At 35.3% G+C, this 25,142-nt stretch overlaps 2 long non-coding RNA genes and 2 pseudogenes across 2 annotated transcripts; 1 reads left to right on the top strand and 3 right to left on the bottom strand.

Annotated features, from left to right (window-relative positions):
- The window catches only part of LOC147292920 (putative disease resistance protein RGA3), a 35,451-nt pseudogene extending 21,407 nt beyond the window's left edge, over positions 1 to 14,044 (top strand).
- Positions 5,565 to 9,447, bottom strand: LOC147292921 (putative disease resistance protein RGA3; annotated as a pseudogene).
- A 3,530-nt stretch (positions 14,045 to 17,574) lies between the features above and the next one.
- LOC147292919 (uncharacterized) lies at positions 17,575 to 18,199 on the bottom strand. Its single transcript, XR_015120921.1, has 4 exons — positions 18,120 to 18,199; positions 17,948 to 18,004; positions 17,739 to 17,776; positions 17,575 to 17,654 (listed from the first exon to the last, which is right to left on the bottom strand). It is a non-coding gene; the product is annotated as an uncharacterized LOC147292919 (long non-coding RNA).
- A 368-nt stretch (positions 18,200 to 18,567) lies between these two features.
- Positions 18,568 to 18,950, bottom strand: LOC147292918 (uncharacterized). Its single transcript, XR_015120178.1, has 3 exons — positions 18,920 to 18,950; positions 18,750 to 18,826; positions 18,568 to 18,649 (listed from the first exon to the last, which is right to left on the bottom strand). It is a non-coding gene; the product is annotated as an uncharacterized LOC147292918 (long non-coding RNA).
- Positions 18,951 to 25,142: the final 6,192 nt, after the last annotated feature.

Here is a 25,142-nt window from a genome sequence, read left to right as displayed (position 1 = left end):
TTCTTCCATGATACGAATAGGGTATAATATACAAACAGATTCAATGGTGAAAGATTTATACCTAATAAACAAAATGGTGAAAGATTTATATGTCATGGTACTTCCATACATGTTTGGTTCTCATTGATTTGGACAAATTTATAAGCTAGATCCCTTTAATTGCACTAAATATAATATTAACACTTATCACCAAATCCAGTTACATTCTTACGAGTTTGCATCACAGGTCAACTTTACATCAAATGCGTAATTACATTTTGGGAGTAACAGAGGTGATGGACCACGCTCCTTTAAAGGGCAAGAAAAAATACCCAGAATTTGGAGCAGTGTGGACCAACATTGTGCGAGTGATGGCCAGGTCCTTTAGTGCTGGAAAGGAGAGTTTTACAACACAATAAGACAGCATGTGGCCTAGCAACCACAACCAGGTCCTCGAGAATGATAGGTTCAAAACACAGGCAGAGCATCAAAAATGGATAAACCCAAATTCAAAGACAGAGCAAAGGAAACAATTATATCAGAAGCTTGAGACAACAATATTTCGAAGAAATTAATTCCTTTGGAAGTAATAAATGCTTCACAACAAATCAAAGTTTGAACAAATCCAAGACTTACATTGGAAGAATAGAAATGATCATCCTAATCCTATTTATTATATGAATTAGACTGGACAGGGCTAGTCAAATGCCCACATCAAAAGTTAAAATTCAATAGTACGTAACTACAAGATTAAGCCACAGTACAATTCAAGATTAACCTACATAAAAACAAAAAGAAGAGCAATATTCAACCAAGAACTTTATATCATATAAGAGATATCAGATTAACGACATGTGTACAGCGTACTGATCAATGCTTGTAAGTAAATAGGCAGAGGGCTCTTTATTCCTCACAGTCGCTTGAAAAGGCTTCGACCCCTCCCATGGAACTGATGACTAAGCATCCGAAAGGCTTCCTTTGGTGTCAACTGGTGAAAAAAAGGTAATATGTCAGCACATATAGCAAAAATAATGCAACATAATCATTAATTAAGCAAACATGAAAATGTGTAATACAATTCTAGGACCATAATCACTCTCATGTAACAATGTTAAACCATATAAACATGTAACATATTGTAAAGGAACTGGACTGGAGAACTTAAAGTTTGGCCAAATTCAACAGTTCTCTCAATGCTATCCACTTCTTGATAGACATTAGGTGGACGAGCAATACCTTTTCTGAGGGCTGCTCGCTCTTCAAGCAGATTCAGAATGCATAATAAGCCTTCATGGATAGTTCCATCGGAAACTATCTCGTCCTTATCTTCAGTAGCAGGGTGTTTGTGCTCATCCACATCTTTAACTTCAGTCCATCCACCAGGCTCATCCATTCTTTCTTTGAGGTATCCTCGTTCTTTAAACAGCTTCAGCACACCTGCTAAGCCTTTCCTGACTGCAACTTCATGGACCATTTCATTTGCAATATCAGCAGTAAGTTCAGCTTTCTCGTCTTCAGAATTCATTTTCTCCTTGAGCTCTGGACTGCTACTAACCCATGCTAAAACCTCAGAGACGCCTTGTGCTTTCTTCTCCAATCTCTGTTCCTTTGTTCTGAATAAGAAAATTAATTACAAAATACAATTAGTATCAATTAAGGTTGTAAAATAATAAACTGACAGTTGATTCCCAGAAAAAGAATGATCACATGCTATCAATACCATCATCTCTGTCTTCCATTCAAATCATGTAATTCAGTTTAAAACAAAAACGATGTTGATTGAAAATAATCAACAACCAGAGCCCAAGCATATTATGCATATTGTATATGAAATACAAGTTCTGAGCCAAAAATTGCACAAATTAGAACATAAAGGAAGATTTACTTACTTCAGAATGCGTGTAGATTCGATGTCTCTTTGTTTTACAACATCATCACTAGTATTGGTCCTGGAGCGCTTCAGGTCATCAATATTTCTAGTGTCCTTTCCCTTGGCTCCTCTTCTTGTTGCTTGATTCGCACCCTTCCATGTCCATTTGCTCCAATCCTGGAATTTCAGAATGAAAATATCAATATTTTACTAAAATTCAGGAGAACCAAACACAAACTGACCAAACATGAATGGAAGTGCCAGGCATGACACATGCATAGTAATTTCTCATGATTCCTAACTCTGCCTGGTCAAAAATAACATCAAAACAACTAAACAAGAGATGTATAGAATAACTTTTAATTTTTCAAATGATGGTGAAAAGCTTGGAACTGCAGATTGTTTTACCTGATTTCTTGCACTACTACAGGTACACGACGTAGGACCAAATTAGACTCGGTAATAATGCTGGTGAAGGTATAAACTGTAGGCCTAGGGGCCATTATTCTGTAACCTGCAACCAAGACCATAAAACCTTCTATAAAAGGAACACTGAAACTAGGGCCCAAATAGTGATTGCATATAGTGTACCTGCAGTGCACTTTGTATTGCACAGTTCTTCCTTTCAAGTTACCTACAAATCATGCCAACATAATAATTAAAGCCAATTGAAAAAACAAAATGCATATTGGATATTAACACACAAAAAAATGTTAAATAGAGACTAGAGAAGAACAGAATGCAACCAGAAAGTACAAATAAAAACTAAATTAACTAATCAAACAGAAACACCAAAAGAAAAGTGGAGGTGCTAGTGATCGAAAGTTTACAAATGATTTGAATAAGAAGTTTTCAGCAACTGAGACACTCCCCTCAGCACATCTTCACATAGGTTGAGTGATAAAATCATGATAGATTCTCTGGCCACACTGCCAAATCAATGAGGTCCTGAAGTTGTTCAAAATATCTCCAAGAGCTGCAAAATGTTTCAAATTACAAGGCATGAGTTAACACAAACACACACATGCACTAATAGAGAGTCGGTGAGAACAGTGATGCTTAAGATGTATATATCTGTTGGTTGTTGCAACTTGCAAGCATACAAATACCAACAAAGTTTGTAGGAAACCACTTTTATGCTTGGACATGATGAAGGCCCTGGTGGGTTCAAAATGCTGCATGTTTGCATCAATCAAATTGTGCAACAGAGACTGCTGACTGCATTCCTTAAATTCCTTTTTCTTTGTCACTTCCAATTCTTTGTTCTATTCAATTTTACAACAGCTCATGCGCCCTTACAGTGTAATTTCCTTGCTCTCTCTCTCTCTCTCTCTCTCTCTCTTACAGTGTAAAGAAAAAAGATACGGACCCATAAACAAGTTTCTTTCTAAAATGCTTCAAAAACCATTTTCTCAACAATAATCGCACACTGCTTTGAAATGTTTTGTAGTGGAGAATGAAAATCATTTCATGAGAATCTGTATTTAAAGTAAAACGTGACACGCACAAAATTGAACAAATCATGAATAATTGATTTGAGAAAAAACAAAATACCTAGAATATTTGGAATGTGAGAAATCTAGTTTATTTGGTCTAAAAGAAAGGTTAATCTCATCATGTGGTTTATCGGGCCAGAAGTACCTGGACTAAGTTTGCACCTATTGCACATTCACTTGCTCTTTCCACTTGACAGTACTCCCCGGTACGTACATCTTGCAGATTGTCTAATTGTGGCCCAAACCTGTTAAGGTTTAGTCATAAGGTTTAGTCAAGTGCTGAAGAAAGGAAATAAAATATAAAGATAACAATCGCATACTGCTTTTAAATGTTTTGTAGTGGGGAATGACATTTCTGTCAAGAGAATCATGAGTAATTGATTTGAGAAAAAAAAAATTACCATAGATTTTCGGAATGTGAGAAATCTTGTGCCATTCTGGGCCGCTCCACTTGGTGCATCTTTCCTTTAGACGGGGACATTGTTCAATCACTAGCTTTTTTAAGTTGGTGAGGCGTTTCATAGCTTTGGCTGTAGGTAGGTACATCAGATTTTTACAATTCTCAAATCTCAGGTAGGTAAGAGATGTAAGTCTGCCCAACCAGTCTGGAAAAGCCTCCACTCCGTCAAAAGATGTTATCCGCAAAGATGTTAGAGAAGTGAAGTGTTGAATTTGTTGGGGCAGAGACTTGAGCTTAGGCCACCCCCGCAACGTTAATTGTTTTAGTTGTGGTATAACCTCAAAATTGGGGAAAGAATCCAGCTCCTCCCAGAACATTCCAATGTCCATATCTTCCAAACGAGTGAGACAATGTAGGCCCAATGGCAAATATTGTAATTTCCCACAATCGTATATTGTGAGAGAGGAAAGAGATTGCAACTTGGATACGTCTTCTGCCACTGATATCAAATTGCCGCAGGACACGATTGACAAGTACTCAAGAAATGTGCAGGATGGTAAACTCGGCAAACTTGTCAATCCATCAGAATTTACAATACGCAACACACGAAGGGATGTGAGATTGTGAATTGACGTCAGATTAGCGCAACTATCTATATACAATGTCTGAAGAGAGGTGCAGTCTTGTAACCCACTCGGCAGGCTTGATAATTTCTCACAATCCCAAATATTAAATATGCGGAGAGATGGGATGCCCTGTGTAATTGGAATCGACTCTAGACTACCACAGTTTCTTATAGTCAGCTCCTCAAGAAGGACTGTGTCTAGCCCATCAGGTAAATGCCTCAGCTTCTTACAATCACCAATAGACAGCCATTGAAGATTCTGGTTGTTTTCAAACATCCTTTCCGGCAAAGAAATAAGCTCCTCAACATTTGTTATTTTGAGGGAAGTGAGAGTGGTTAGTTGACTGCTCATAATATTTTCTATTGGCCTCGCATTGTCATATATCTCCAACTTCTTGAGAGATGAAAAATGGCTGGGAGCATTTCTCAATTGCGTACAACCAGATAGAGTCAACTCCTCAAGGCAGGGAAACACAACTACTTTTTCTGTAGGCATCACTACCACTTCCATCCATTCACTTAGCATCCTACACGAATGAATTTTTAAGGTTTTCAATGCTGGAAACAAAGCCCCTGTCTCATTCCTTGTCGTACTAGTTGTACCGGAAACACTGTTATACCCATAAAACTCAACTCCCAGGCATTTTAGCTTAGCCATATTGTAAATCTCAACATGTATAAGATTTGGCAAATGACCAAGCATTGGGATTTCTTCACATTCCCTGCAATTCCATAAGTAAATCTTTTTCAAATTGAGTGGCAGCCCACTCATCATCCATGATGCAAATTTAGCACCCATGAAGTTGTCAATCTTTAAGCTTTCCAGATTACAGGGCGGTTGGAGGCCTTCTAATACATCCTTGTCATTGTTGCTGCTTTGATCCGTCCATTTAAATTTTAACTTGCGTATGTTTGCTTTCCCCACTAAATTAGCTTTCTTCGCTTCTTCTCCATTTCTCACAAGTTGCAAATTTCTTATAATTAATTCACCTTTCAATTGGTCTAAGTCACCCAGCTCCTCAATTCCATAACTTGTCGCCCCACCCAGAGAATAATGAGATAATGTTTGCAGATGTGTCAATCGCCTCATCCGAAATGGAACTTCATCAATATAATTATTAAAATAAACATGCCTCAAGTTGATCAAATTTTCCAGTTCCTTGGGAAACTTTTTGAGATTGTCACAATCCATTCTTAATGTCTGCAGCTTATAGAGCTTTCCAATAGATTTGGGGAGTGCTTTGATTCTTGTTCTCGAGACGTCCAAATTCCTCAAGTGTCTCAATTCACCAATTGAAATTGGCAACTCATCAATATCAGCCTTATATAAATTTAAAACACGCAAAGCTCTAAACCTTGGGAAGATGCTTTTAAGGACCTTGTCATCATTCAAAAACAATGAGCGCAACTTTCTCACACTTCTTCTTGGCATCCCTTCTAGCGTTGAAGTAGGAATCCATGCAACATGTCGAATCTCATACTCATTGAGGTCCCGTGTCAGGATCTCAGAGTTGGATACTTCATTCTCATTGAAGTCCTGCACCGCCAAGATCTCAGATTTGATACTTGTTTGGCAAGATCGTGCACAAGATCATGCATCTTGCAACTGATAATAATGCCAAACTCATCTTTTGTAACATCTTGAAATAAGGAGTTTTCCAATAGAATATTAAAATATTCATTGCCTATGTCTTCCATCACTAGTTTGCTTTTGTCAGAAGAAGGGTGAAGTAATTCATGAGCCATCCAAAGTTGGATCAACTTTTCTTTTTCTATTTTGAAATCTTTCATAAAAATTGAGCAATATGCAAAACACTGTTTCAAAGATGGTGATTTCAAATTATCAAAACTCAACTTTAAAACCGACATGATTTTCTCCTCTTCTTTTGGCAAGTCCCATATTCTACTTTCTTTAATTGACAACCATTCATCTGCAGTGTGTTTAGAACGCAACATGCTTCCCAAAACCTATTAATAATGAATAGGGTAAAATCATTAATAGTAACAAAAGAAAAAAAATAGTAGATTAATCAAAGTTGACATTATTTCAACCTTCTTTTGGATACTACGTGTAACATATACTACTGCACTCCATTTTTTTCTTTTAGAGCTCCTTTTTTTTTTTTTTCTTTTTTACAAACTTTGTTAGAGTCATACATGTGTTTATGAAACAACTTATGACTATATATGTACGGCTTAGTAATAAGTAGTAATATTGCGCATAAAAGTGATGTTGGATTAAATTTTTTTCCTTCATTGATTGTTATAAAATGAGGAAAGAACTCCTTGCCCAATTTTTGTTTAGAAAACCCAAGGTAAAAACGGAAATAAAGAATATCACAAGTAATTTGTGGGTTGGAGGTTTATTAATAACAAATAAGAATCGAAAGCAAAAAGCCTAAATTAACTTCAAATCTATAATATATTTAAGGGTCATTTACATTTTACACCTCTCAAGTATAGGTCATTTTTCACTTTGGTACCCAATGTTCAAAACATTTCAATGTGCATGGAACCTAAAATTTATAAAAATTACAATGTACCCCTTCCGTTAAATTTTTTGTTAATTTTGACTGCATATAGCATGTGTGTGATTCATTTACACTAATGAGGACAATAAATTTACACTATGTGGGAAAAAAAACAAATTAAAAAAGCCAACTAAAATTTTATAGGTTAAAATTTATTGCCCAACTCATCTTTTGTAGCATCTTGAAATAAAGAGTTTTCAAATAAAATATGAAAATTTTATTACCAATATCCTCCATCTTTAGATTACTTTCGTCAGGAGAAGGGTGGAGTAATCCTTGAGCCATCCAAAGTTGGATCAAGTTCTCTCTTTCTATTGCGAAATCTTTCATGAACATTAAGCAATATGCAAAACATTGTTTCAAAGATGGAGATTTTAGATTATCAAAACTCAACTTCAAAACTGACATGACTCTCTTCTCTTGATCTTCTTGTAAGTTCCATATTCTACTTTCTTTAATCGAAAACCATTTATTTGTAGTTTTAGAATGCAACAAGCTTCCCAAAACCTGTTGGTACATGAGTGAGAATTTTTATTTAATATATAATGAATATATTAAAATTAGCAATAATAACAAGGAAAAATTAGTTTTTTTTTTTTTTTTTTAATTCAGGAAGGAGGATCGAAATTGAGATCTCTTCCAACATTATAAAAAGAAATACTACTAGATCAATAATTAGTTGCTAGCAAAAATAGTTTTTTAATACTCAAAGTTGACTCTATTTCAACATATATTCTTTTAGATATATGCTAAGTGCAAACCTTTTTCTTTTTAACAAACTTTGTTTGAGTCATAGAAGTACGTGTTTATGAAATAACATATATATATAGTCATACATGGCTTAATAAAAACTAATAATATTGCGCTTAACATCACATGGTACGTCTTTGTTCCCCATCAAATGTTAAAAAGTTAATGTAGACGAGGAAAGAACTCGGTGCCCAATTTTGTATAGAAATCACCCGCGGATCCAGAAATTTAGCTTAGAGGGGGCAAATTCTAATAATAATAGTGGTTTAATCATTTCAAGAATCATTACATTATTTAAGCAATTGTATTATATATATCCCATACTTAAGTCTTATGCATGCATGTGCATCCATTCTAAAACAAATAAATAAAAAGAAGGTCTTATGCATGCTAATGGTTAACATAATTACTGTAATGTATTCTTTAGGATTGGTCACAACATCTTGCCTTTTAACCCCTTAGAAGTTGGTTTATGGGATGCAAACTATGGGGCAATTGTTATGCAAGGAGGATGCAATCATGCAAAATCATATGATTGCAGGAAATCAATTTGGAAGATGTAATTTCGAATGTAAATTAACTTCAAATATATAATATGATAGTATATACATACCTTTGCCACCAACGGTACACCTCCACACTTTTTAGCAATCTCACGTCCAATTCTCTCTAGATCTCGGTCTATTGGAGCACTACCCTTTATTATAGACCAACATTGATCATTAGATAGAATTCTTAAATCACACCTACTTCTAGGAAGCGTTTCCGTCAATGATGCAACTTTGGCACTGCGGGTGGTGACAATGATGGTGCTTCCCCGAGCAGAATTGAGAGTTGACAAACAACTCTTGATCAGAGTGTTCCATTTATCCTCATCTTCATTCCAAACGTCATCGAGTATGAGGAGATATTTTTTCTCCGTCAACTCTTTTTTGAGGGTTGTGATCAATGCTTCCTGAGCTACTCTTGCTGCTGGTTTTGTCGGGTCGAGAGATTCTAACATCCGGATTAAAATGGAATTGACACGAAAAGGGTCAGATACACACACCCATATCTTTTTATCAAAATATTTATCCACATCAGGGTCATTGTAGATTGACTTAGCCAAAGTTGTTTTTCCTAGGCCACCAATTCCCACAATGGCCATAACCGAAAGATTTTCTTGATTGTTGGAGTTGGTCAAGGTTGCAATTATGTTTGACACAACCTCCTTTCTTCCTACCATGCTTTCAATGGATGAGTTGGTTTCTCTATCCTCTCTAATTCCATGAGTTGGTTTCTCTCTCCTCTCCTCGTCCTTGGCTTGATAATTTGAAACTAGTCCAATAAAAGATGCCTCACTCTTGAGATCCACCAAAGAGGCATTGATTTTCTGGATTTTATGTGCCATTTTTTGACGAAACAAAATGGGATTAGAGAGAGAGAAGAAGTTGAGTACCTTTCTCTTGATATGGTTTTGCAGCTCCACTTTACGGCGGAGAAGTTCATAGTCGATTTGGTCCAAGACATCGTCTGCTTCATCAGCTACGGTTTTAAGTCCCTTGAGCCAAACTTCCACTGCCTGGCGACGGCTCTGTGGTTGGTGGGCAACATCAGCTAAGAAACCTTGAATGCTGGATACTGATTTAGTGAGTTTCCTTAATTCTGCTTTGAATCCCCATGCAAGACTGAGTTCTTGAGCAGCAACTGAACCCACCTTCTTCAGTATTCCCTCGGCTGCAAAAGTAAGGAGAGACTCTAGAGCCATAGTTTTTCCTTCCGTACGCAAGACAGAGCAAAGAGCAGATTGATAGGCAATTGAAGAACAGTTGAAGATAACCCAGAATACAGTAATGGCTTCTATATCTTGATGAGCAAAGAGCAGATTGGTAAGCAATTGAGACGCAACACTGTTTTCTCTCTTGGCGATGGTGGTTTTACAATTAATTAATGCTGTCTAGCTTATATATTATTATTACTGTGAATTAACTAACCACATCTGGGCACTAGATTTGAGAAATTAAGTCTGAACAACTCTTTATTTTTTTTTGTTAATTAATTCATATGGTTTAATTATATCATAATCATCGAACATCTAAGAGTTAACATTTCTTTACTTACTTTTATTATTATTAATCTTGAAATCACATGGGTCGTGACTCTCAAGCAATATTTGGTAATAATATAAACAATGATCACTGCACAAAGGAAGGTAACTGGTAAGTTCTGCACGCATTTTCAATCGATCTATATGTATATATATATAAACAACGACCATCCACACCCATAGCGTTTTATTATTCCAATGTGCATTAAATAATAATAACCAACTGGTGAACTGGAAAACAACACCTTGTGCATGTGTTTCCAGGATCGATGCATCTCTATTGGCCAAGTGTGAACCATTTGCTGTACCAAAATAAAATAACCAACCGGGTGGTGGTTTGAGAAATGTTGGAATTTTGAGTGAGTATTTCAAAATACATTTAGTTGTTAGCTTCACCTTTTGTGCCGTTTGATTATTCTTAAACATCCAAAGTTATTCACATCTTTTCTGTACGTTACCACTTGTTGGTGGAATTGCAAAGTTGAATTAATGTTTGCAACAGCCACCTTAATGACCCAAACGTCCTTAATTGCCAACGTCTCTTTAAACTCAAGCTATTTACACATTCAATCATCTCTTTTCTATTGGACTTGAGCCTCTTTCTCCTATCCAATTATTGTGTGTTCTTCACGTTCTTCCAAAGTAAGGAAAAATTCGAGCTGTTCATGAATCTGAGAATTGTGAGTGTACACTAATTTACAAGGATAAAGTTGGTTGTAGTATCTTGGAAGATAAGGCGCCATAATTTACTACACCAAGACATTATCTTCGAGGAGCGAAATCTAATTACTCTTAAGGACATGCATTGTCTTTACACGCCTCAACTTATAGTTTTATTCGAAGCAAGTGTCCACCGCTCTCAACAATTTTTAGAAGAAGTATTATATCATCACTATTATTCTTATTTATATTCTTGGCCTTGTTTGGCATCTGTTTTTGAATTCACTATCATAGCAATAGTTATTTTAATTATCTGAGAGTCTATTAGCTAAGGTGAAAGTGCAATGTACGCATAAGATGATGCCCAGCTAAACTAATTATCTTTTTAGTGTATAATTATTATCTGAAATGTTTTATATTAATTAGTTTATTTTATATTAATTATTTCAAATATAATTTTATTTATTTTTTTTATATATATTCAATGATCCTGGCGGTTGTATCCGCCAGGAAAGGATTTTTTTAATATATTTTATTACTTTTCCTGGCGGATACACTATCAATGTCGGCGGTTATATCCGCTAGGAAATTATTTTTTTATATATTTTATTACTTTTTCTGGCGGATATACTATCAATGCCAGCGGTTATATCCGCTAGGAATTAATTAATGTCGGCGGATATATCCGCCAGGAATTACTTAATGCCGGCGGATATATCCACCAGGAAAAGTTTAATGCCTTGTCAGCGTGAAATGGTATTTCTGGCGGATATATCCGCCGGCATTAATTAATTCCTAGCGGATATAACCGCTGGCGGAGACCCTATCCACCACTGCTTCATAATCCTGGCGAATTTGGCTATTTTTCTACCAGAAAATTGTTTTTCCTGGCGTTTTAATTCCGCTAGGAATAAGTGATTTTGTAGTAGTGATTGGTACACATCACTATTTAATTTGTTGAATCATACACTTAATTTACAATATTAAATTAAAATTTATTTTATTGAATGATCATCTTACTTATCACAAATCCAATGGCTGTAATTCATAGTTTTATTAAGATTTTATATTTTCAATATATTGAATCTTGATCTCTTAATCTTTTGTTTTCTTTTTCTTTTTCTTCTCATCTTCAGCACGTTTACTTTTGTCTGAGTTTTTCATCTACAATATTCAACGGTTGTCTCTTCCATCATCTCCAAAAGCAGTGATCTCAACCCACAAAAAATCAATCGATCGTCTTATAATTATAGAGAGAGAACTAGAGAAAAGAAGTAAATAACAATACTAAGAAGATCTTTGGCAAACCTTAGAGCTTGTTGTATTAGCTAGTGAAGGGAAAAAGAAGACTAGAGAAGATGTTGTGGATTAATTAGAATTGTTGGGTGCGTGAGAATTAACACTACAAGAAATGTGAGCAAAGCACACTCCTCATTAGTGGCACAAAATGGGGTGTCAATTGGGAACTTCAGTCCCTATTACCCAATTGACACCCATTTTTGTTAAAATCGAGACACTTCAGTCCCTATTGCCTAATTGCCACCCCATTCTATGCCACCAATGAGGGTGTGCTTTACTCATATTTTTTGTAGTGTAAATCTGTGGATGAATTGATACTTTCAAAGTTAAAATTGAAATTAAACCTCTTTGGTTTTTTCTTTTCCAATTTGAATTTTGAAAGTTGTTGGTGGGCAGTATGTGGCACAATCACCATTGTCATCCTATCAAGCTGCAAAGAAAAAGATTTAAGGAGTCCAAAGTTGTAAATTGGTGGTTGTGTAACGTGTGTGGTTGTTGGGAAAGTGAGAAAGGATATATATAAGTGGGTTTTATTATTTTCAAATTTAACAATTTTGAATACTATAATTGACATGGATTTCCATGTCGTTGAGGCAAATTAAGGAACGATTTATTGAGGCATCCTAGCACTTCCCCAGTATAGATTACTGATTATCACTTATGCATGACTATAAGTTTTAATTTTCATAATTATTCTATTTTAAACACTTGCATGACTCTCACAAAGTTTGGAAAAAAAAAAAAAAAAAGCCCGAATGAGTAAAATGGAGATCACTACTGCACTTAGCATAGATCACAAAGAATGTTGATATATATATAGTCAACATTGAGTATTAAACTACTATTTTTTCTTTGTTACTATTGCTAAGATATGTAAACCTATTCATTATTAAAATATAAATTCTCATTCATGTACCAATAGGTTTTGGGAAGCTTGTTGCATTCTAAAACTACTCCAAATGAATGGCTATCGATTACAGAAAGTACAATATGGGACTTACCAGAACAAGAGAAGAGAATCATTTCTGTTTTGAAGTTGAGTTTTGATAATTTGAAATCACCATATTTGAAACAGTCTTTTGCATATTGTTCAATGTACATCAAGGATTTCAAAATGGAAAGAGAGAACTTGATCCAACTTTGGATGGGTCAGGGATTACTCCACCCTCCTCCTGAAAAAAGCAACCAAGAGATGGAAGATATAGGCAATGGATATTTAATATTCTACTGGAAAACTCCTTATTTCAAGATGCTACAAAAGATGAGTTTGACAATATTACTAGTTGCAAGATGCACGATCTTGTGCATGATCCTGCCGAAGAAGTATCCAAATATGATAGTTTGACGCCTGACATCAATAAGAATGATAATACACTTGAGATTCGACATGTTGCACGGATTTCTACTTCAACACTAGAAATAATGCAAAACATTAGTGTTAGAAGATTGCGCTCAATGTTTTTGAATGATGAAAAGATCCCTAATAGCATCTTCCCAAGGTTTAGAGCTTTGCATGTCTTAAATTTATATAAGGCAGATATGAAGGTGTTGCCAATTTCATTGGTGAACTGAGACACTTGAGGTACCTGGATGTTTCCGGAACAAGAATCAAAGCACTCCCCAAATTAGTTGGTCAACTCTATAATCTACAGACATTAAGAATGCACAATAATGAGTTTCTTAGACAATTTCCGAAGGAACTGGAAAATTTGATCAACTTGAGGATGTTTATTTTGATATGCATGTCAAAATTCCATTCAGGATAAAGCAATTGAGTCATTTGCAAACATTGCGTTACTATAATCTGGGTGAGGAAACAAGTCTTGGAGTTGAGGATCTGGGTGGCTTAAGCAAATTGAAAGGTCAATTAATGATAAAAAATTTGCAACTTGTGAGAGACGGAGAAGAAGCAAAGAAAGCAAATTTAGTGGGGAAAGCAAACATACGCAAGTTAATATTTGAATGGGAGTATTCTAGGGAAAGCACCAACAATGATGAAGCTGTATTACAAGACCTCCAACCGCCCTGCATGTAATCTGGAAAGCTTAAGGATTGTCAACTTCATGGGTGCTAAATTTGCATCATGGATGATGAATGGCCTGCCACTCAATCTGAAAGAGATTCATTTATCCAATTGCACTGAATGTGAAGAAATCCCAATGCTTGGTCATTTGCCAAATCTTATACATGTTGGGATTGGCAATTTGCGTAAGCTAAAATGCTTGGGAGTTGAGTTTTATGGGTATAACAGTGTTTTCTGTACAACTAGTACGACAAGGAATGAGACAAGGGCTTTGTTTCCAGCATTGAAAACCTGTTATGTGTTCGTCTTGTGTATTTTTCTTTAACTAAAACTAATTTTGTTGTAGGAATTTTTCCGGGTTCATCCTTTTATGTTGAGGTCGGTTCCCTGCTACAGAACAATTTAAAGAATTTTTTTGGGAGCTTCTACAATGACTGCAGGCATACAATGCCTCCACATCAAAAAAAAAAAAAAAAAAAATAGATAACCTGCTGAACTGGTAAACAAGTTTTACCATTTTTCTGATGCATCCCTCAAGATAATGGTAACTCTTGATCAAGATGTGGTAACTTACCATATTCTTGATCGAAGTTACTATTTTCTTGAACCAAAAATCAAGAAAATGGTAACCAAAACCTTGCCTCAAACCAAGTTACCACTTTTTTGATTGTTCGATCAAGAAAATGGTAACTTGGTTCAAGAATGTGGTAACCAAGCCCAATCATGACCAAAATTACCATTTTTTTGATTTTTTTCCTCAAGAAATGGTTACTTGTTCTCAAGAAATGGTAAGTTACCATTTTCTTGATCAAAGTTACCATATTCTTGAACCAAACATCAAGAAAATGGTAACAAATCAGTGAGGCAAAAAACGTTACCACTTTCTTGATCGTTCGATCAAGAAAATGGTAACTTGGTTCAAGAATATGGTAACCAAGCCCAATCTTGACCAAAGTTACCATTTCCTTGATTTTTTTCCTCAAGAAATGGTAACTTTTTCTCAAGAAATGGTAAGTTACCATTTTCTTGATCCAAGTTCCCATTTTCTTGAACCAATTCTCAAGAAAATGGTAACCAAATCAGTGGGGCAAAAAACGTTACCACTTTCTTGATCATTCGATCAAGAAAATAGTAACTTGGTTCAAGAATGTGGTAACGAAGCCCAATCTTGACCAAAGTTACCACTTTCTTGATTTTTTTCCTCAAAAAATGGTAACTTTTTCTCAAGAGATGGTAAGTTACCATTTTCTTGATTCAAGTTACCATTTTCCTGAACCAATCCTCAAGAAAATGGTAACCAAATCAGCCAAGCAAAAAACGTTACCACTTTCTTGATCGTTCGATCAAGAAAATGGTAACTTGGTTCAAGAATGTGGTAACCAATCCCAACCTTGACCAAAGTTACCATTTTCTTGATTTTTTTCCTCAAGAAATGGTAAGTTACCATTTTCTTGATCCAAGTTACCATTTTCTTGAACCAATCCTCAAGAAAATGGTAACTAAATCAGCCAAGCAAAAAACGTTACCACTTTCTTGATTGTTCGATCAAGAAAATGGTAACTTTGATCAAGAAAGTGGTAACCAAGCCCAACCTTGACCAAAGTTACCATTTTCTTGATTTTTTTTCTCAAGAAATGGTAACTTTTTCTCAAGAAATGGTAAGTTACCATTTTCTTGATCCAAGTTACCATTTTCTTGAACCAAACATCAAGAAAATGGTAACCAAATCAGTGGGGCAAAAAATGTTACCACTTTCTTGATCGTTCGATCAAGAAAATGGTAACTTGGTTCAAGAATGTGGTAACCAAGCCCAATCTTGACCAAACTTACCATTTTCTTGATTTATTTCCTCAAGAAATGGTAACTTTAGCTCAATAAATGGTAAGTTACCATTTTCTTGATCGAAGTTGCCATTTTGTTGAACCAAACCTCAAGAAAATGGTAACCAAATCAGTGGGGCAAAAAAATGTTACCACTTTGTTGATCGTTCGATCAAGAAAATGGTAACCTCAGTCAAGAATGTGGTAACGAAGCCAAATCTTGACCAAAGTTATCATTTTCTTGATTATTTTTCTCAAGAAATGGTAACTTTTTCTCAAGAAATGGTAAGTTACCATTCTCTTGACCCAAGTTATCATTTTCTTGAACCAATCCTCAAGAAACTGGTAAGCAAATCAGTGGGGCAAAAAACGTTACCACTTTCTTGATCGTTCGATCAAGAAAATGGTAACTTCAATCAAGAAAGTGGTAACCAAGCCCAACCTTGACCAAAGTTACCATTTTCTTGATTTTTTTCTCAAGAAATGGTAACTTTTTGTCAAAAATTGGTAAGTTACCATTTTCTTGAACCAAACATCAAGAGAATGGTAACTTCATCACTGGGCCAAAAATCGTTTCGCACTGCAACTGTGTATAGACGAAAGAGCAATTGCGTTCTTAGACTACTAAATACAAGCTCCTGTGTGACAATCAGGTTTTGACATGCAATCCAAAATTCTAAACAAAATTGCTTCTATAGTTATATACCAAATTACCAATTCTGAAATATAGTCTTAAGGTATAGGGTATTGGATAAGTTATAGGATTTAAAATTTTAAAAAAACACAATAGGATTTAGGATATATAATATAGGGTTTAAGTTTAAGTTTCTAATTTAACCAAAACCCAAACCACTCATATTTATACATTTAGACAGTAACTGTGGTTTCTACTAATATATTTTGGCGGAAGCCTTTTAGCTCATTTCTCTTACAATTTGATTCCCTACATGTACTTAACTTTTTCGTGGAGATGTGAGTTTGTGTAGTTTCATAAAGACTATAAATTTAATTGATCCCCTTGTAATAGTTTTGACTTAATAAACAAGCAATGTTAGAATCAAGCATTTACATGTTGCTGAATATCACTGGGCCAAAAAAAGGTTTCGCACTGCAACTGTGTATACACGAAAGGGCAGCTCCTGTTTGACAATCAGGTTTTGACATGCAATCCAAAATTACACAGTTTGACTAGTCTGGAAACGCGCCAGAGGCAGCATCTGTTGAAGAATCTGCCTCCTTCTTGGACACATGGAACTCTGCATGGGATTGAATGATAGGTCTACTGCATCCTCGTGCACAACTGGGGTTCCTATAAGGCATATTATTACAGAGGCAAGCCCCTGCCCATGACATTATGTTTTTCAGCATCTCTTCTTAAATGAATGTATTTGTCTAGTCTAACATACCCAATTATCCTCTGATAGTTTAAATTGGAGTGCCTGAATATTTACTAACGAACATGAACTTATTAACGTCTCAATAACTTAATTGTCATAATTTTTAGGATGTACACCGATACGTCATTTATTTACCAAACAATGCAGCCAACGTATTCATATATACACAGTCACATTACTCACATCCATAAACAACAGAATGAACAAAATGCATAAAATAAAATGGCCAAGCATACACTTCATCCATAGTACTTAGATTGAGTCTTAGTACAACAATAACCAAGCAGATACCCAAGAAGCAATTCTCACAACATGAAAACTGCAAAATTAATCAAGAGTAACAGCAATCTTCCTGATTGTAGCCTGCCAAGTTTAGTGACGTCACAACCAGTTTTGCACATTATAATTACATTTGTTAATACGGGGAGTAAATTTCATCAGGATCAGGTGACCACGATGAGTCAGATGGCCACCATGGACGCTAATTGGCAGGGGTTCAGTCTGGCGATGACTCTGAATGATAGTCGTTCCCAAGTTCTTCATCCACCAAATCCAGGGGTCTGGACTGTTGAGATAAATCAGGGGCAGCTGACCCTTGTGATGAATCCGCGACATTTGACACTCCGGTATCTTTGGGTGGTTGTGATGCCAAAACATTGGTGAATCCACAGTTCTTGTACTCATCTACCCATATCCAGCCATGGCAGTCAGCCTTACCCTAATACAAAACACATGCATTATGACATTTCAATGTTTTGGTTGCACAAATGGTCGGCCAAACTTAACAAAAACGTTCACTTACATTAGTCCCTTTGCATCCCCAGGCTGGGCGTTGATTACCTTCAAAATTGGCAATATATTGCATTGAACCATTGTTGTCACAATACAAAAACATGACTTTAATTTCTGAACTTGAGCTATTTAGACATCAATGCATTACTAGATTTATTTCCTATTACAGTGAAATTGAAAAACAACAACAAAAAATACCAAGACGTTAATTTCTTTTACCTTCACAACTTTTGACACCATCACCTTTAAACCCAGCAGGACACTTGTATTTGACCTCTCCATCATCATGTTTAGAGAAATAATAGGAATTAAAAATAAATATATTTTCCAAGACAGAATGTTTTGTTTTTTTTTTTTTTTTTTTAAAAGGGAACACATAAAGATCACTTACCGTACAAGCAGAATATGCATGTCCATCTTGAGCTTCATGCCAACCACCTCCATTGTTTACCTTGCACCTCCCAGGCCCACTCGCTGGAAGCCAATGGTAATATTAATATATTGAAATACAATGTGCAACAAAAGGAAAACTTTTGCAAAGTGGGAGTATTCTAGCTATAATTTGATTAACATGAAGAAGAATATAAGAACTGAAATTTCAGTGCAGATTTCCATTGATCTGTAACCCATACATATTTATTTTTAGAACTAAGTCTGCAATATCTAGATATAAACAACTAGGATCATTAAATCTTGATCAAACCTTTTGAGCAACTTGAATGCGAAACTAGGAGCATTAAAAAAATCCACAATTTTTTTTAACCACACTTTTGCCTTCTCTATTTAATTTTCAAGTCTTTTTTGACATAAACAAAAAATATATAGTTTTTTCGTTTTACCTTCACAGCTAGTGTAACCGTCTCCTTTGAACTGCACACCATCAACTAGGGGGCACTCAAATACCCTCCCACGAAATGTATCCTGAGTGTGCGAGCCGAAGTCCCAAAGAAGAGGAGTTAAAATACACGATTTTCTGATTTGTCAAAAAGCATGTGATGAGCTAGTAAGTTATGATCTATACCTTGCAGGCTGTGAGGTTGGCTGCTTTATTTTGCCAGCAACCACCATTGTTATCCAAGCACGCATTCGTCTCAACATCTACCATGAATAAATAGTGAACACAACATTCAAGCCCAGAATGAAAAAATAACAAACAGATAATAAAACACCATACTAACAAGAGGGGCTTACCAGTACTCAAACAAACAGCTGGCTCAGTTGTCACAGTACAAAGGCAGCAATAAAAGTTATCAATTTTTCCTTCTTATGATGACATTTACATAGAAAACAAATTAAACAAAATAGATAAGAAAGTAAACATACCAGTATTCTCATCCTCAAATGCTCCTTCAACTGCAGAGTATGTTAATCAAAATATCAGTCTTCCTAGGTTTGTGGAACTCATTATAGTCCAATATGCATTAACACAATTCCTTGTAACTCATTACAGGCCAATCTGCATGACATGTTTGAAAATCTTTCCAATAATTCACACGCGACTACAAAAAAACTAATAAACCCCAATGCAGAGTACGTACTAACTACCCTTGACATACAAACCTACAAAAGAAAACCATAACAAGTGATAAATTTAGTTGAAAGCTACAAATTGATCTGAACCAGCATCATCTAAGGAAAAGAAAAGGCTAAACATTTCTCAAGTATTATTCATATAAATTTCATCAAGTGTCCAATTACATCTGCTCTATTGCAAGTCAAAACCAACATATTCCCTTACTCATTGCAGTTCACTTAAAACATGCATCAAGACCTTACATAGCTTTATTAATTTCCAACTCCACAATTTACAATGATCCCAACCCAAAACATGTTCCTAAAAAAGAAAAATAGAAAATGCTTCAACCATTAAAAGGAAAACCGCCAAAGTGATACAAGAGGTTCATACAAACAAGAAAAGTAGAAAGAAATACAACAAACCAAAACAACTACAAAGTAGAAACCCAATCCAGTAGACTTCTCATGTGAATTGGGTAGCCTAGGTAAACAAACACTTCAAAATTCCAAAAGCAAGCTAGTAACTCATTACCATACCTGCATATTCTCAGGAGAAGCCAACTGACAAAGAAATTCAGGGTTTTACATTATTCCTCTTAAATGAGAACTGCAATCATTGATGCTATTTAATTGGGGGTTGGAGGCAAAAATCTGTTGTTGGGTAATGTTAAGAACAAGAATTTCACCATCAAGAGCCCATGTAAACAAAGTTCGAGTATCCTGTTTCAAAATCGCACCTCAATATATACACTTGGATATCTAATTATATTAGGAAAAAGGGATGAAATAATTTTAGAACTAAGGATTAAGGAAGCATATCAAAAACTGGAACTTCAGGCCAGATTTTTTTGATTTTATTCTTGCCTCAGAATATCCAGCGGAATTAAGTGTTTATCTATAATACCAAATCATAAAGAAATTTATAAAACCAACACCAGATTCACATAGATACAGAGAACTACCAAAAACCTACAACAAAATTCAACCAAATATACTTTGATTGAGAACATAAATAGATTTAAAAAAGAAAAAAATACAAAAACAAAAACAGAGATTGAATTGAGAGAGAAAGGCCGAGCACCTGATAGCGCCAGTGAGATCTACAAATTCAGTAGTACATAAAAGAACTGTTTTAGGGCTACGGTTTCTCACTCATATCTCCATAAATTTGCTGGAGGAGTTGGATATAGCAGCAACCAACCCATATCTCAATATTTGAGGATGCGAGTGGGTACGTCGATGATGGTGAGGTAAACAGGGCCACTGCCAGTAGGTAAGGACAAGGCTATTTCCTTGTCCTAGTCTTTTTTTGCACTCTCTGTGAGATGCAAAACCCAAATGCAGAGCCGAACATGCCCAAAAACCAAACTTGTAACTATCCCAAATGCAGAAGGAAAATAAAAACCCCAAAATGAAAAAAAAACTTGATAAGCAGAAAATGGGAGACTCCAGTGTCAGACGAAGGTGTAGTTAATTTGAAGAAACAAACAAACCTAAGAAAACCCCTAATTTGAAGAAAAACATAAACCCCAAAAAACCCCTAATTTGAAACCCTATTTCATAAAGAAGAAACCCAAGAGGATGAGGTAGAGAGAATGCTAAAAAGCGAAAGAGAGGAGGGATAGCTTACCGAGAGAGTGAGAGACTGAGAGGGCGAGGGCGGCGAGAGAGAGTCTGGGTGAGGCTAGGTTATTTATTTTGAATGGAGAGTGAGATGAGCAGAAATTCTTTGTGATTTGGGTTTTACCATACCAAATCTTGACTAAGAGTTACCACTTTCTTGAGGGATGCATAAAAAAAATGGTAACTTCAAAAAACTGTCTAAAACCCAAGTTACCAGTTTCTTGATCTTATATTCAAGAATATGGTAACTTCACATCAAGAATGTGGTAACCACCTACGCATGCAACTGTATATAGATGAAAAGGCAATTGCATTCTCGGAGTATTAAATACAAGCTCCTGTTTGCCAATCGGGTTTGAACATGCAATCACAAAATTATATCTTGACCAAACTTACTATTTTCTTGATTTTTTTCTCAAGAAATGGTAAGTTACCATTTTCTTAATTGAAATTACCATTTTCTTGAACCAAACATCAAGAAAATGGTAACCAAATCAGTGGGGTAAAAAACGTTACCACTTTCTTGATCGTTCGACCAAGAAAATGGTAACTTGATTCAAGAATGTGGTAACCATGCCCAATCTTGACCAAACTTACCATTTTCTTGATCTTTTTTCTCAAGAAATGGTAAAATTTTCTCAAGAAATGGTAAGTTACCACATTCTTGATCAAAGTTACCATTTTCTTGAACCAACCATGAAGAAAATGGTAACCAAATCAGTCAAGCAAAACACGTTACCACTTTCTTGATCGTTCGATCAAGAAAATGGTAACTTGGTTCAAGTATGTGGTAACCAAGGCCAACCTTGACCAAAGTTACAATTTTCTTGATTTTTTTCCTCAAGAAATGGTAACATTTTCTCAAGAAATGGTAAGTTACCACATTCTTGATCGAAGTTACCATTTTGTTGAACCAAACATCAAGAAAATAGTAACCAAATCAGGCAAGCAAAACACGTTACCACTTTCTTGATCGATCGATCAAGAAAATGGTAATTTGGTTCAAGAATGTGGTAACCCAGCCCAAGCTTCACCAAACTTACCATTTTCTTGATTTTTTTTCTCAAGAAATGATAACATTTCCTCAAGAAATGGTAAGTTACCACATTCTTGATCGAAGTTACCATTTTCTTGAACCAAACATCAAGAAAATAGTAACCAAATCAGCCAAGCAAAACACGTTACCACTTTCTTGATCGATCGATTAAGAAAATGGTAATTTGGTTCAAGAATGTGGTAACCCAGCCCAAGCTTCACCAAACTTACTATTTTCTTGATTTTTTTTCTCAAGAAATGGTAACATTTCCTCAAGAAATGGTAAGTTACCACATTCTTGATCGAAGTTACCATTTTCTTGAACCAAACATCAAGAAAATAGTAACCAAATCAGCCAAGCAAAACACGTTACCACTTTCTTGATCGATCGATCAAGAAAATGGTAATTTGGTTCAAGAATGTGGTAACCCAGCCCAAGCTTCACCAAACTTACCATTTTCTTGATTTTTTTTCTCAAGAAATGGTAAGTTACCACATTCTTGATTGAAGTTACCATTTTCTTGAACCAAACCTCAAGAAAATGGTAACGGAATCAGCCAAGCAAAACACGTTACCACTTTCTTGATCGATCAATCAAGAAAATGGTAACTTGGTTCAAGAAAGTGGTAACCCAACCCAAGCTTGACCAAACTTACCATTTTCTTGATGTTTTCCCTCAAGAAATGGTAGCATTGGCTCAAGAAATGGTAAGTTACCATTTTGTTGATCCAAGTTACAATTTTCTTGATCCAATCCTCAAGAAAATGGTAACCAAATCAGTGGGGCAAAAAACGTTACCACTTTCTTGATCATTTGATCAAGAAAATGGTAACTTGGTTCAAGAATGTGGTAACGAAGCCCAATCTTGACCAAAGTTACCACTTTCTTGATTTTTTTCCTAAAAAAATCATAACTTTTTCCCAAGAAATGGTAAGTTAACATTTTCTTGATTCAAGTTACCATTTTCCTGAACCAATTGATACGAAAATGGTAACATCATCAGTGGGCCAAAAATTGTTTCACACTGCAACTGTGTACAGACGAAAGAGCAATTGCATTCTCAGACTACTAAACATTAGCTCCTGTTTGACAATCAGGTTTTGACATGCAATCCGAAATTCTCAACAAAACTGCTTCTATAGTTATATACCAAGTTACCAACTATGAATTATAGTCTTAAGGTATAGTGTATTGGGTAAGTTATAGGATTTACAATTTGAAAAAAACATAGAAAGATTTAGGATATAGAATATAGGGTTTAAGTTTAAGTTTAAGTTGCTAAATTGACCGAAACCCAAACCAAGTGACTAAAGCCTATTAGTGAGGAACAAAAAATATTCATCACTAAAACCTATACTTTTTAGTGACCAAAGTGTTTCCTCACTAAAAAAATTGATTTATTGATGAACTATTCCATCCCAAAAATACCAAAATTTTGGTCACTAAAGGCCTATGTTTCATCACCATAGATGATGGTTTAGTGAGGAACATAAATATATTCATCCCTAAAATATGATTTGGTGGATCTGGTGGTTACATGAAATAGTGACCAAAATCTTCATTACTAAAACCTACCATTCCTTCACTAAAATATTGTAGATACATTTAGTGATAGAATTTGGTCACAAATTCGATTTTAATTACTATTTTAAACTCATTTTTTAAAAATTACTACATTAAATACATCCTGCTTTGTTTTCAATATAAGTAGCAACAATAGATGTTAATACATTTCATTTCAAAATGACAAGTGACTAGTATTCGGATATCAAAGTTTATCCATCAAAACATGTACATCTCTCTCACAACTTAGATTTTAATAAAAAACCCAACAATGCAAATCTCTAGATACAAGATGTCCATTCCGAAGGCTTGTAATCTGTCCTTGAAATCTCAACAGCCTGCACAGACGACAAATTTCAAATTGAATAACAAGGGTATATTATACAGATACATATCATCCATGTCACCAGAAATAAGTCCTAAAGTCAAAGATCATTTCTGAAGCTTACCTGCATTCCTTCCATGCCAGTGATTCCTACTCCAATATCAGCCTCTTGAATCATGCCAACATCATTTGCCCCATCTCCAATTGCCAAGGTTGTCCTTCCTGTATGTTTTTTTTTTTGTTTTTTTTTTTTTTTTCAACCAAACGAGTAATCTGCAAAAATATAAGATTGATTTCAGGACACTCGTAGGTATTTTAAAATGAAAAGATGGAATCGGCTTGTTTTTCTTAATTACAGAAGTTGGTAAGATGATAAAATTCAGTACAGAATATAAAAGAAGAAGAAGCCTTCTGTTTGCCTAACTTCTAAAATGAAGATTATATATAATAGACCTACCAAATCCTTCTGTTTTGGAGAGACCCTATAGCATATAACAGAGGCACAATTAACAGCCAAAGGAAAGCACTGGTCCTTCACATCACTTCTCAGAGCAATTTGAAGGCCAGGGGTGCATCTTTACTGCCTTCTTCAAACTTGAATTTGTGAAAACTTTCGAGTTGGTTTAAATGTCTTCTTTCATCGCCTGGAAACTAGAATAAACAAAATATGTGATTACCAACTCAACTTCTATTGAAGTTGGATGTTTAAGAAAATTGAAACTTACTATAGTCTCCTTAAAACTCAAAGTCAATTAATCCCATAACACATCTAAGTTTAAATGTTAAGTGTCTTAGAAACAAGTTCAAAAGGCCATTGCAAAATAGTTTTTACTTGTGTGCAAGTTAGTTACTGGGATGCATGTGAAAGGAAACAAGAATCCATAGCGCATATTTGCACAGCAGAACATGATTATGTTTCTTTGTTCCATTGAAACCTATGGGTATTCTCAAGCACACAACAGTAGAACGAAAACAAACCAAGAAACTAGAAGAGTACCATCGACAACTACTGATTTGAGAATGTTCTTTCTACTTTTCTCTGTTGTGCAAAAGAGATGACCACTAAAATGACATTAGGTGTGGATTGCCTCTTACAAGGAGAGAATCGATGAGAAGGAAACAGCGAAAGAGATCGAGCAGGAAATTAAGGGAGAAAGAGATTCAGTGAGAGTTTCGGACTGGGGATCTATACAAGAAATTTGACTATTTGAGTTTCTGAAACAATAATAGATTAATTCATTTTCCTGCTCTCAACAAACAAACAAATTGTTGGCCAAAAACCAATAACAAAAGGAACTAAACAAAACTTTATGGACTTCTACAAAGCACAGAGGTCCAGCTATATGAAACTGA

The sequence above is a fragment of the Dryas octopetala genome, chromosome 2, assembly GCF_963921425.1.
Source record: "Dryas octopetala chromosome 2, drDryOcto1.1, whole genome shotgun sequence".
In the NCBI taxonomy this organism is placed as follows: domain Eukaryota; kingdom Viridiplantae; phylum Streptophyta; class Magnoliopsida; order Rosales; family Rosaceae; genus Dryas; species Dryas octopetala.
The sequence above is the reverse complement of the archived record's forward strand: the minus strand, read 5'-3'. Positions and strand labels throughout refer to the sequence as shown.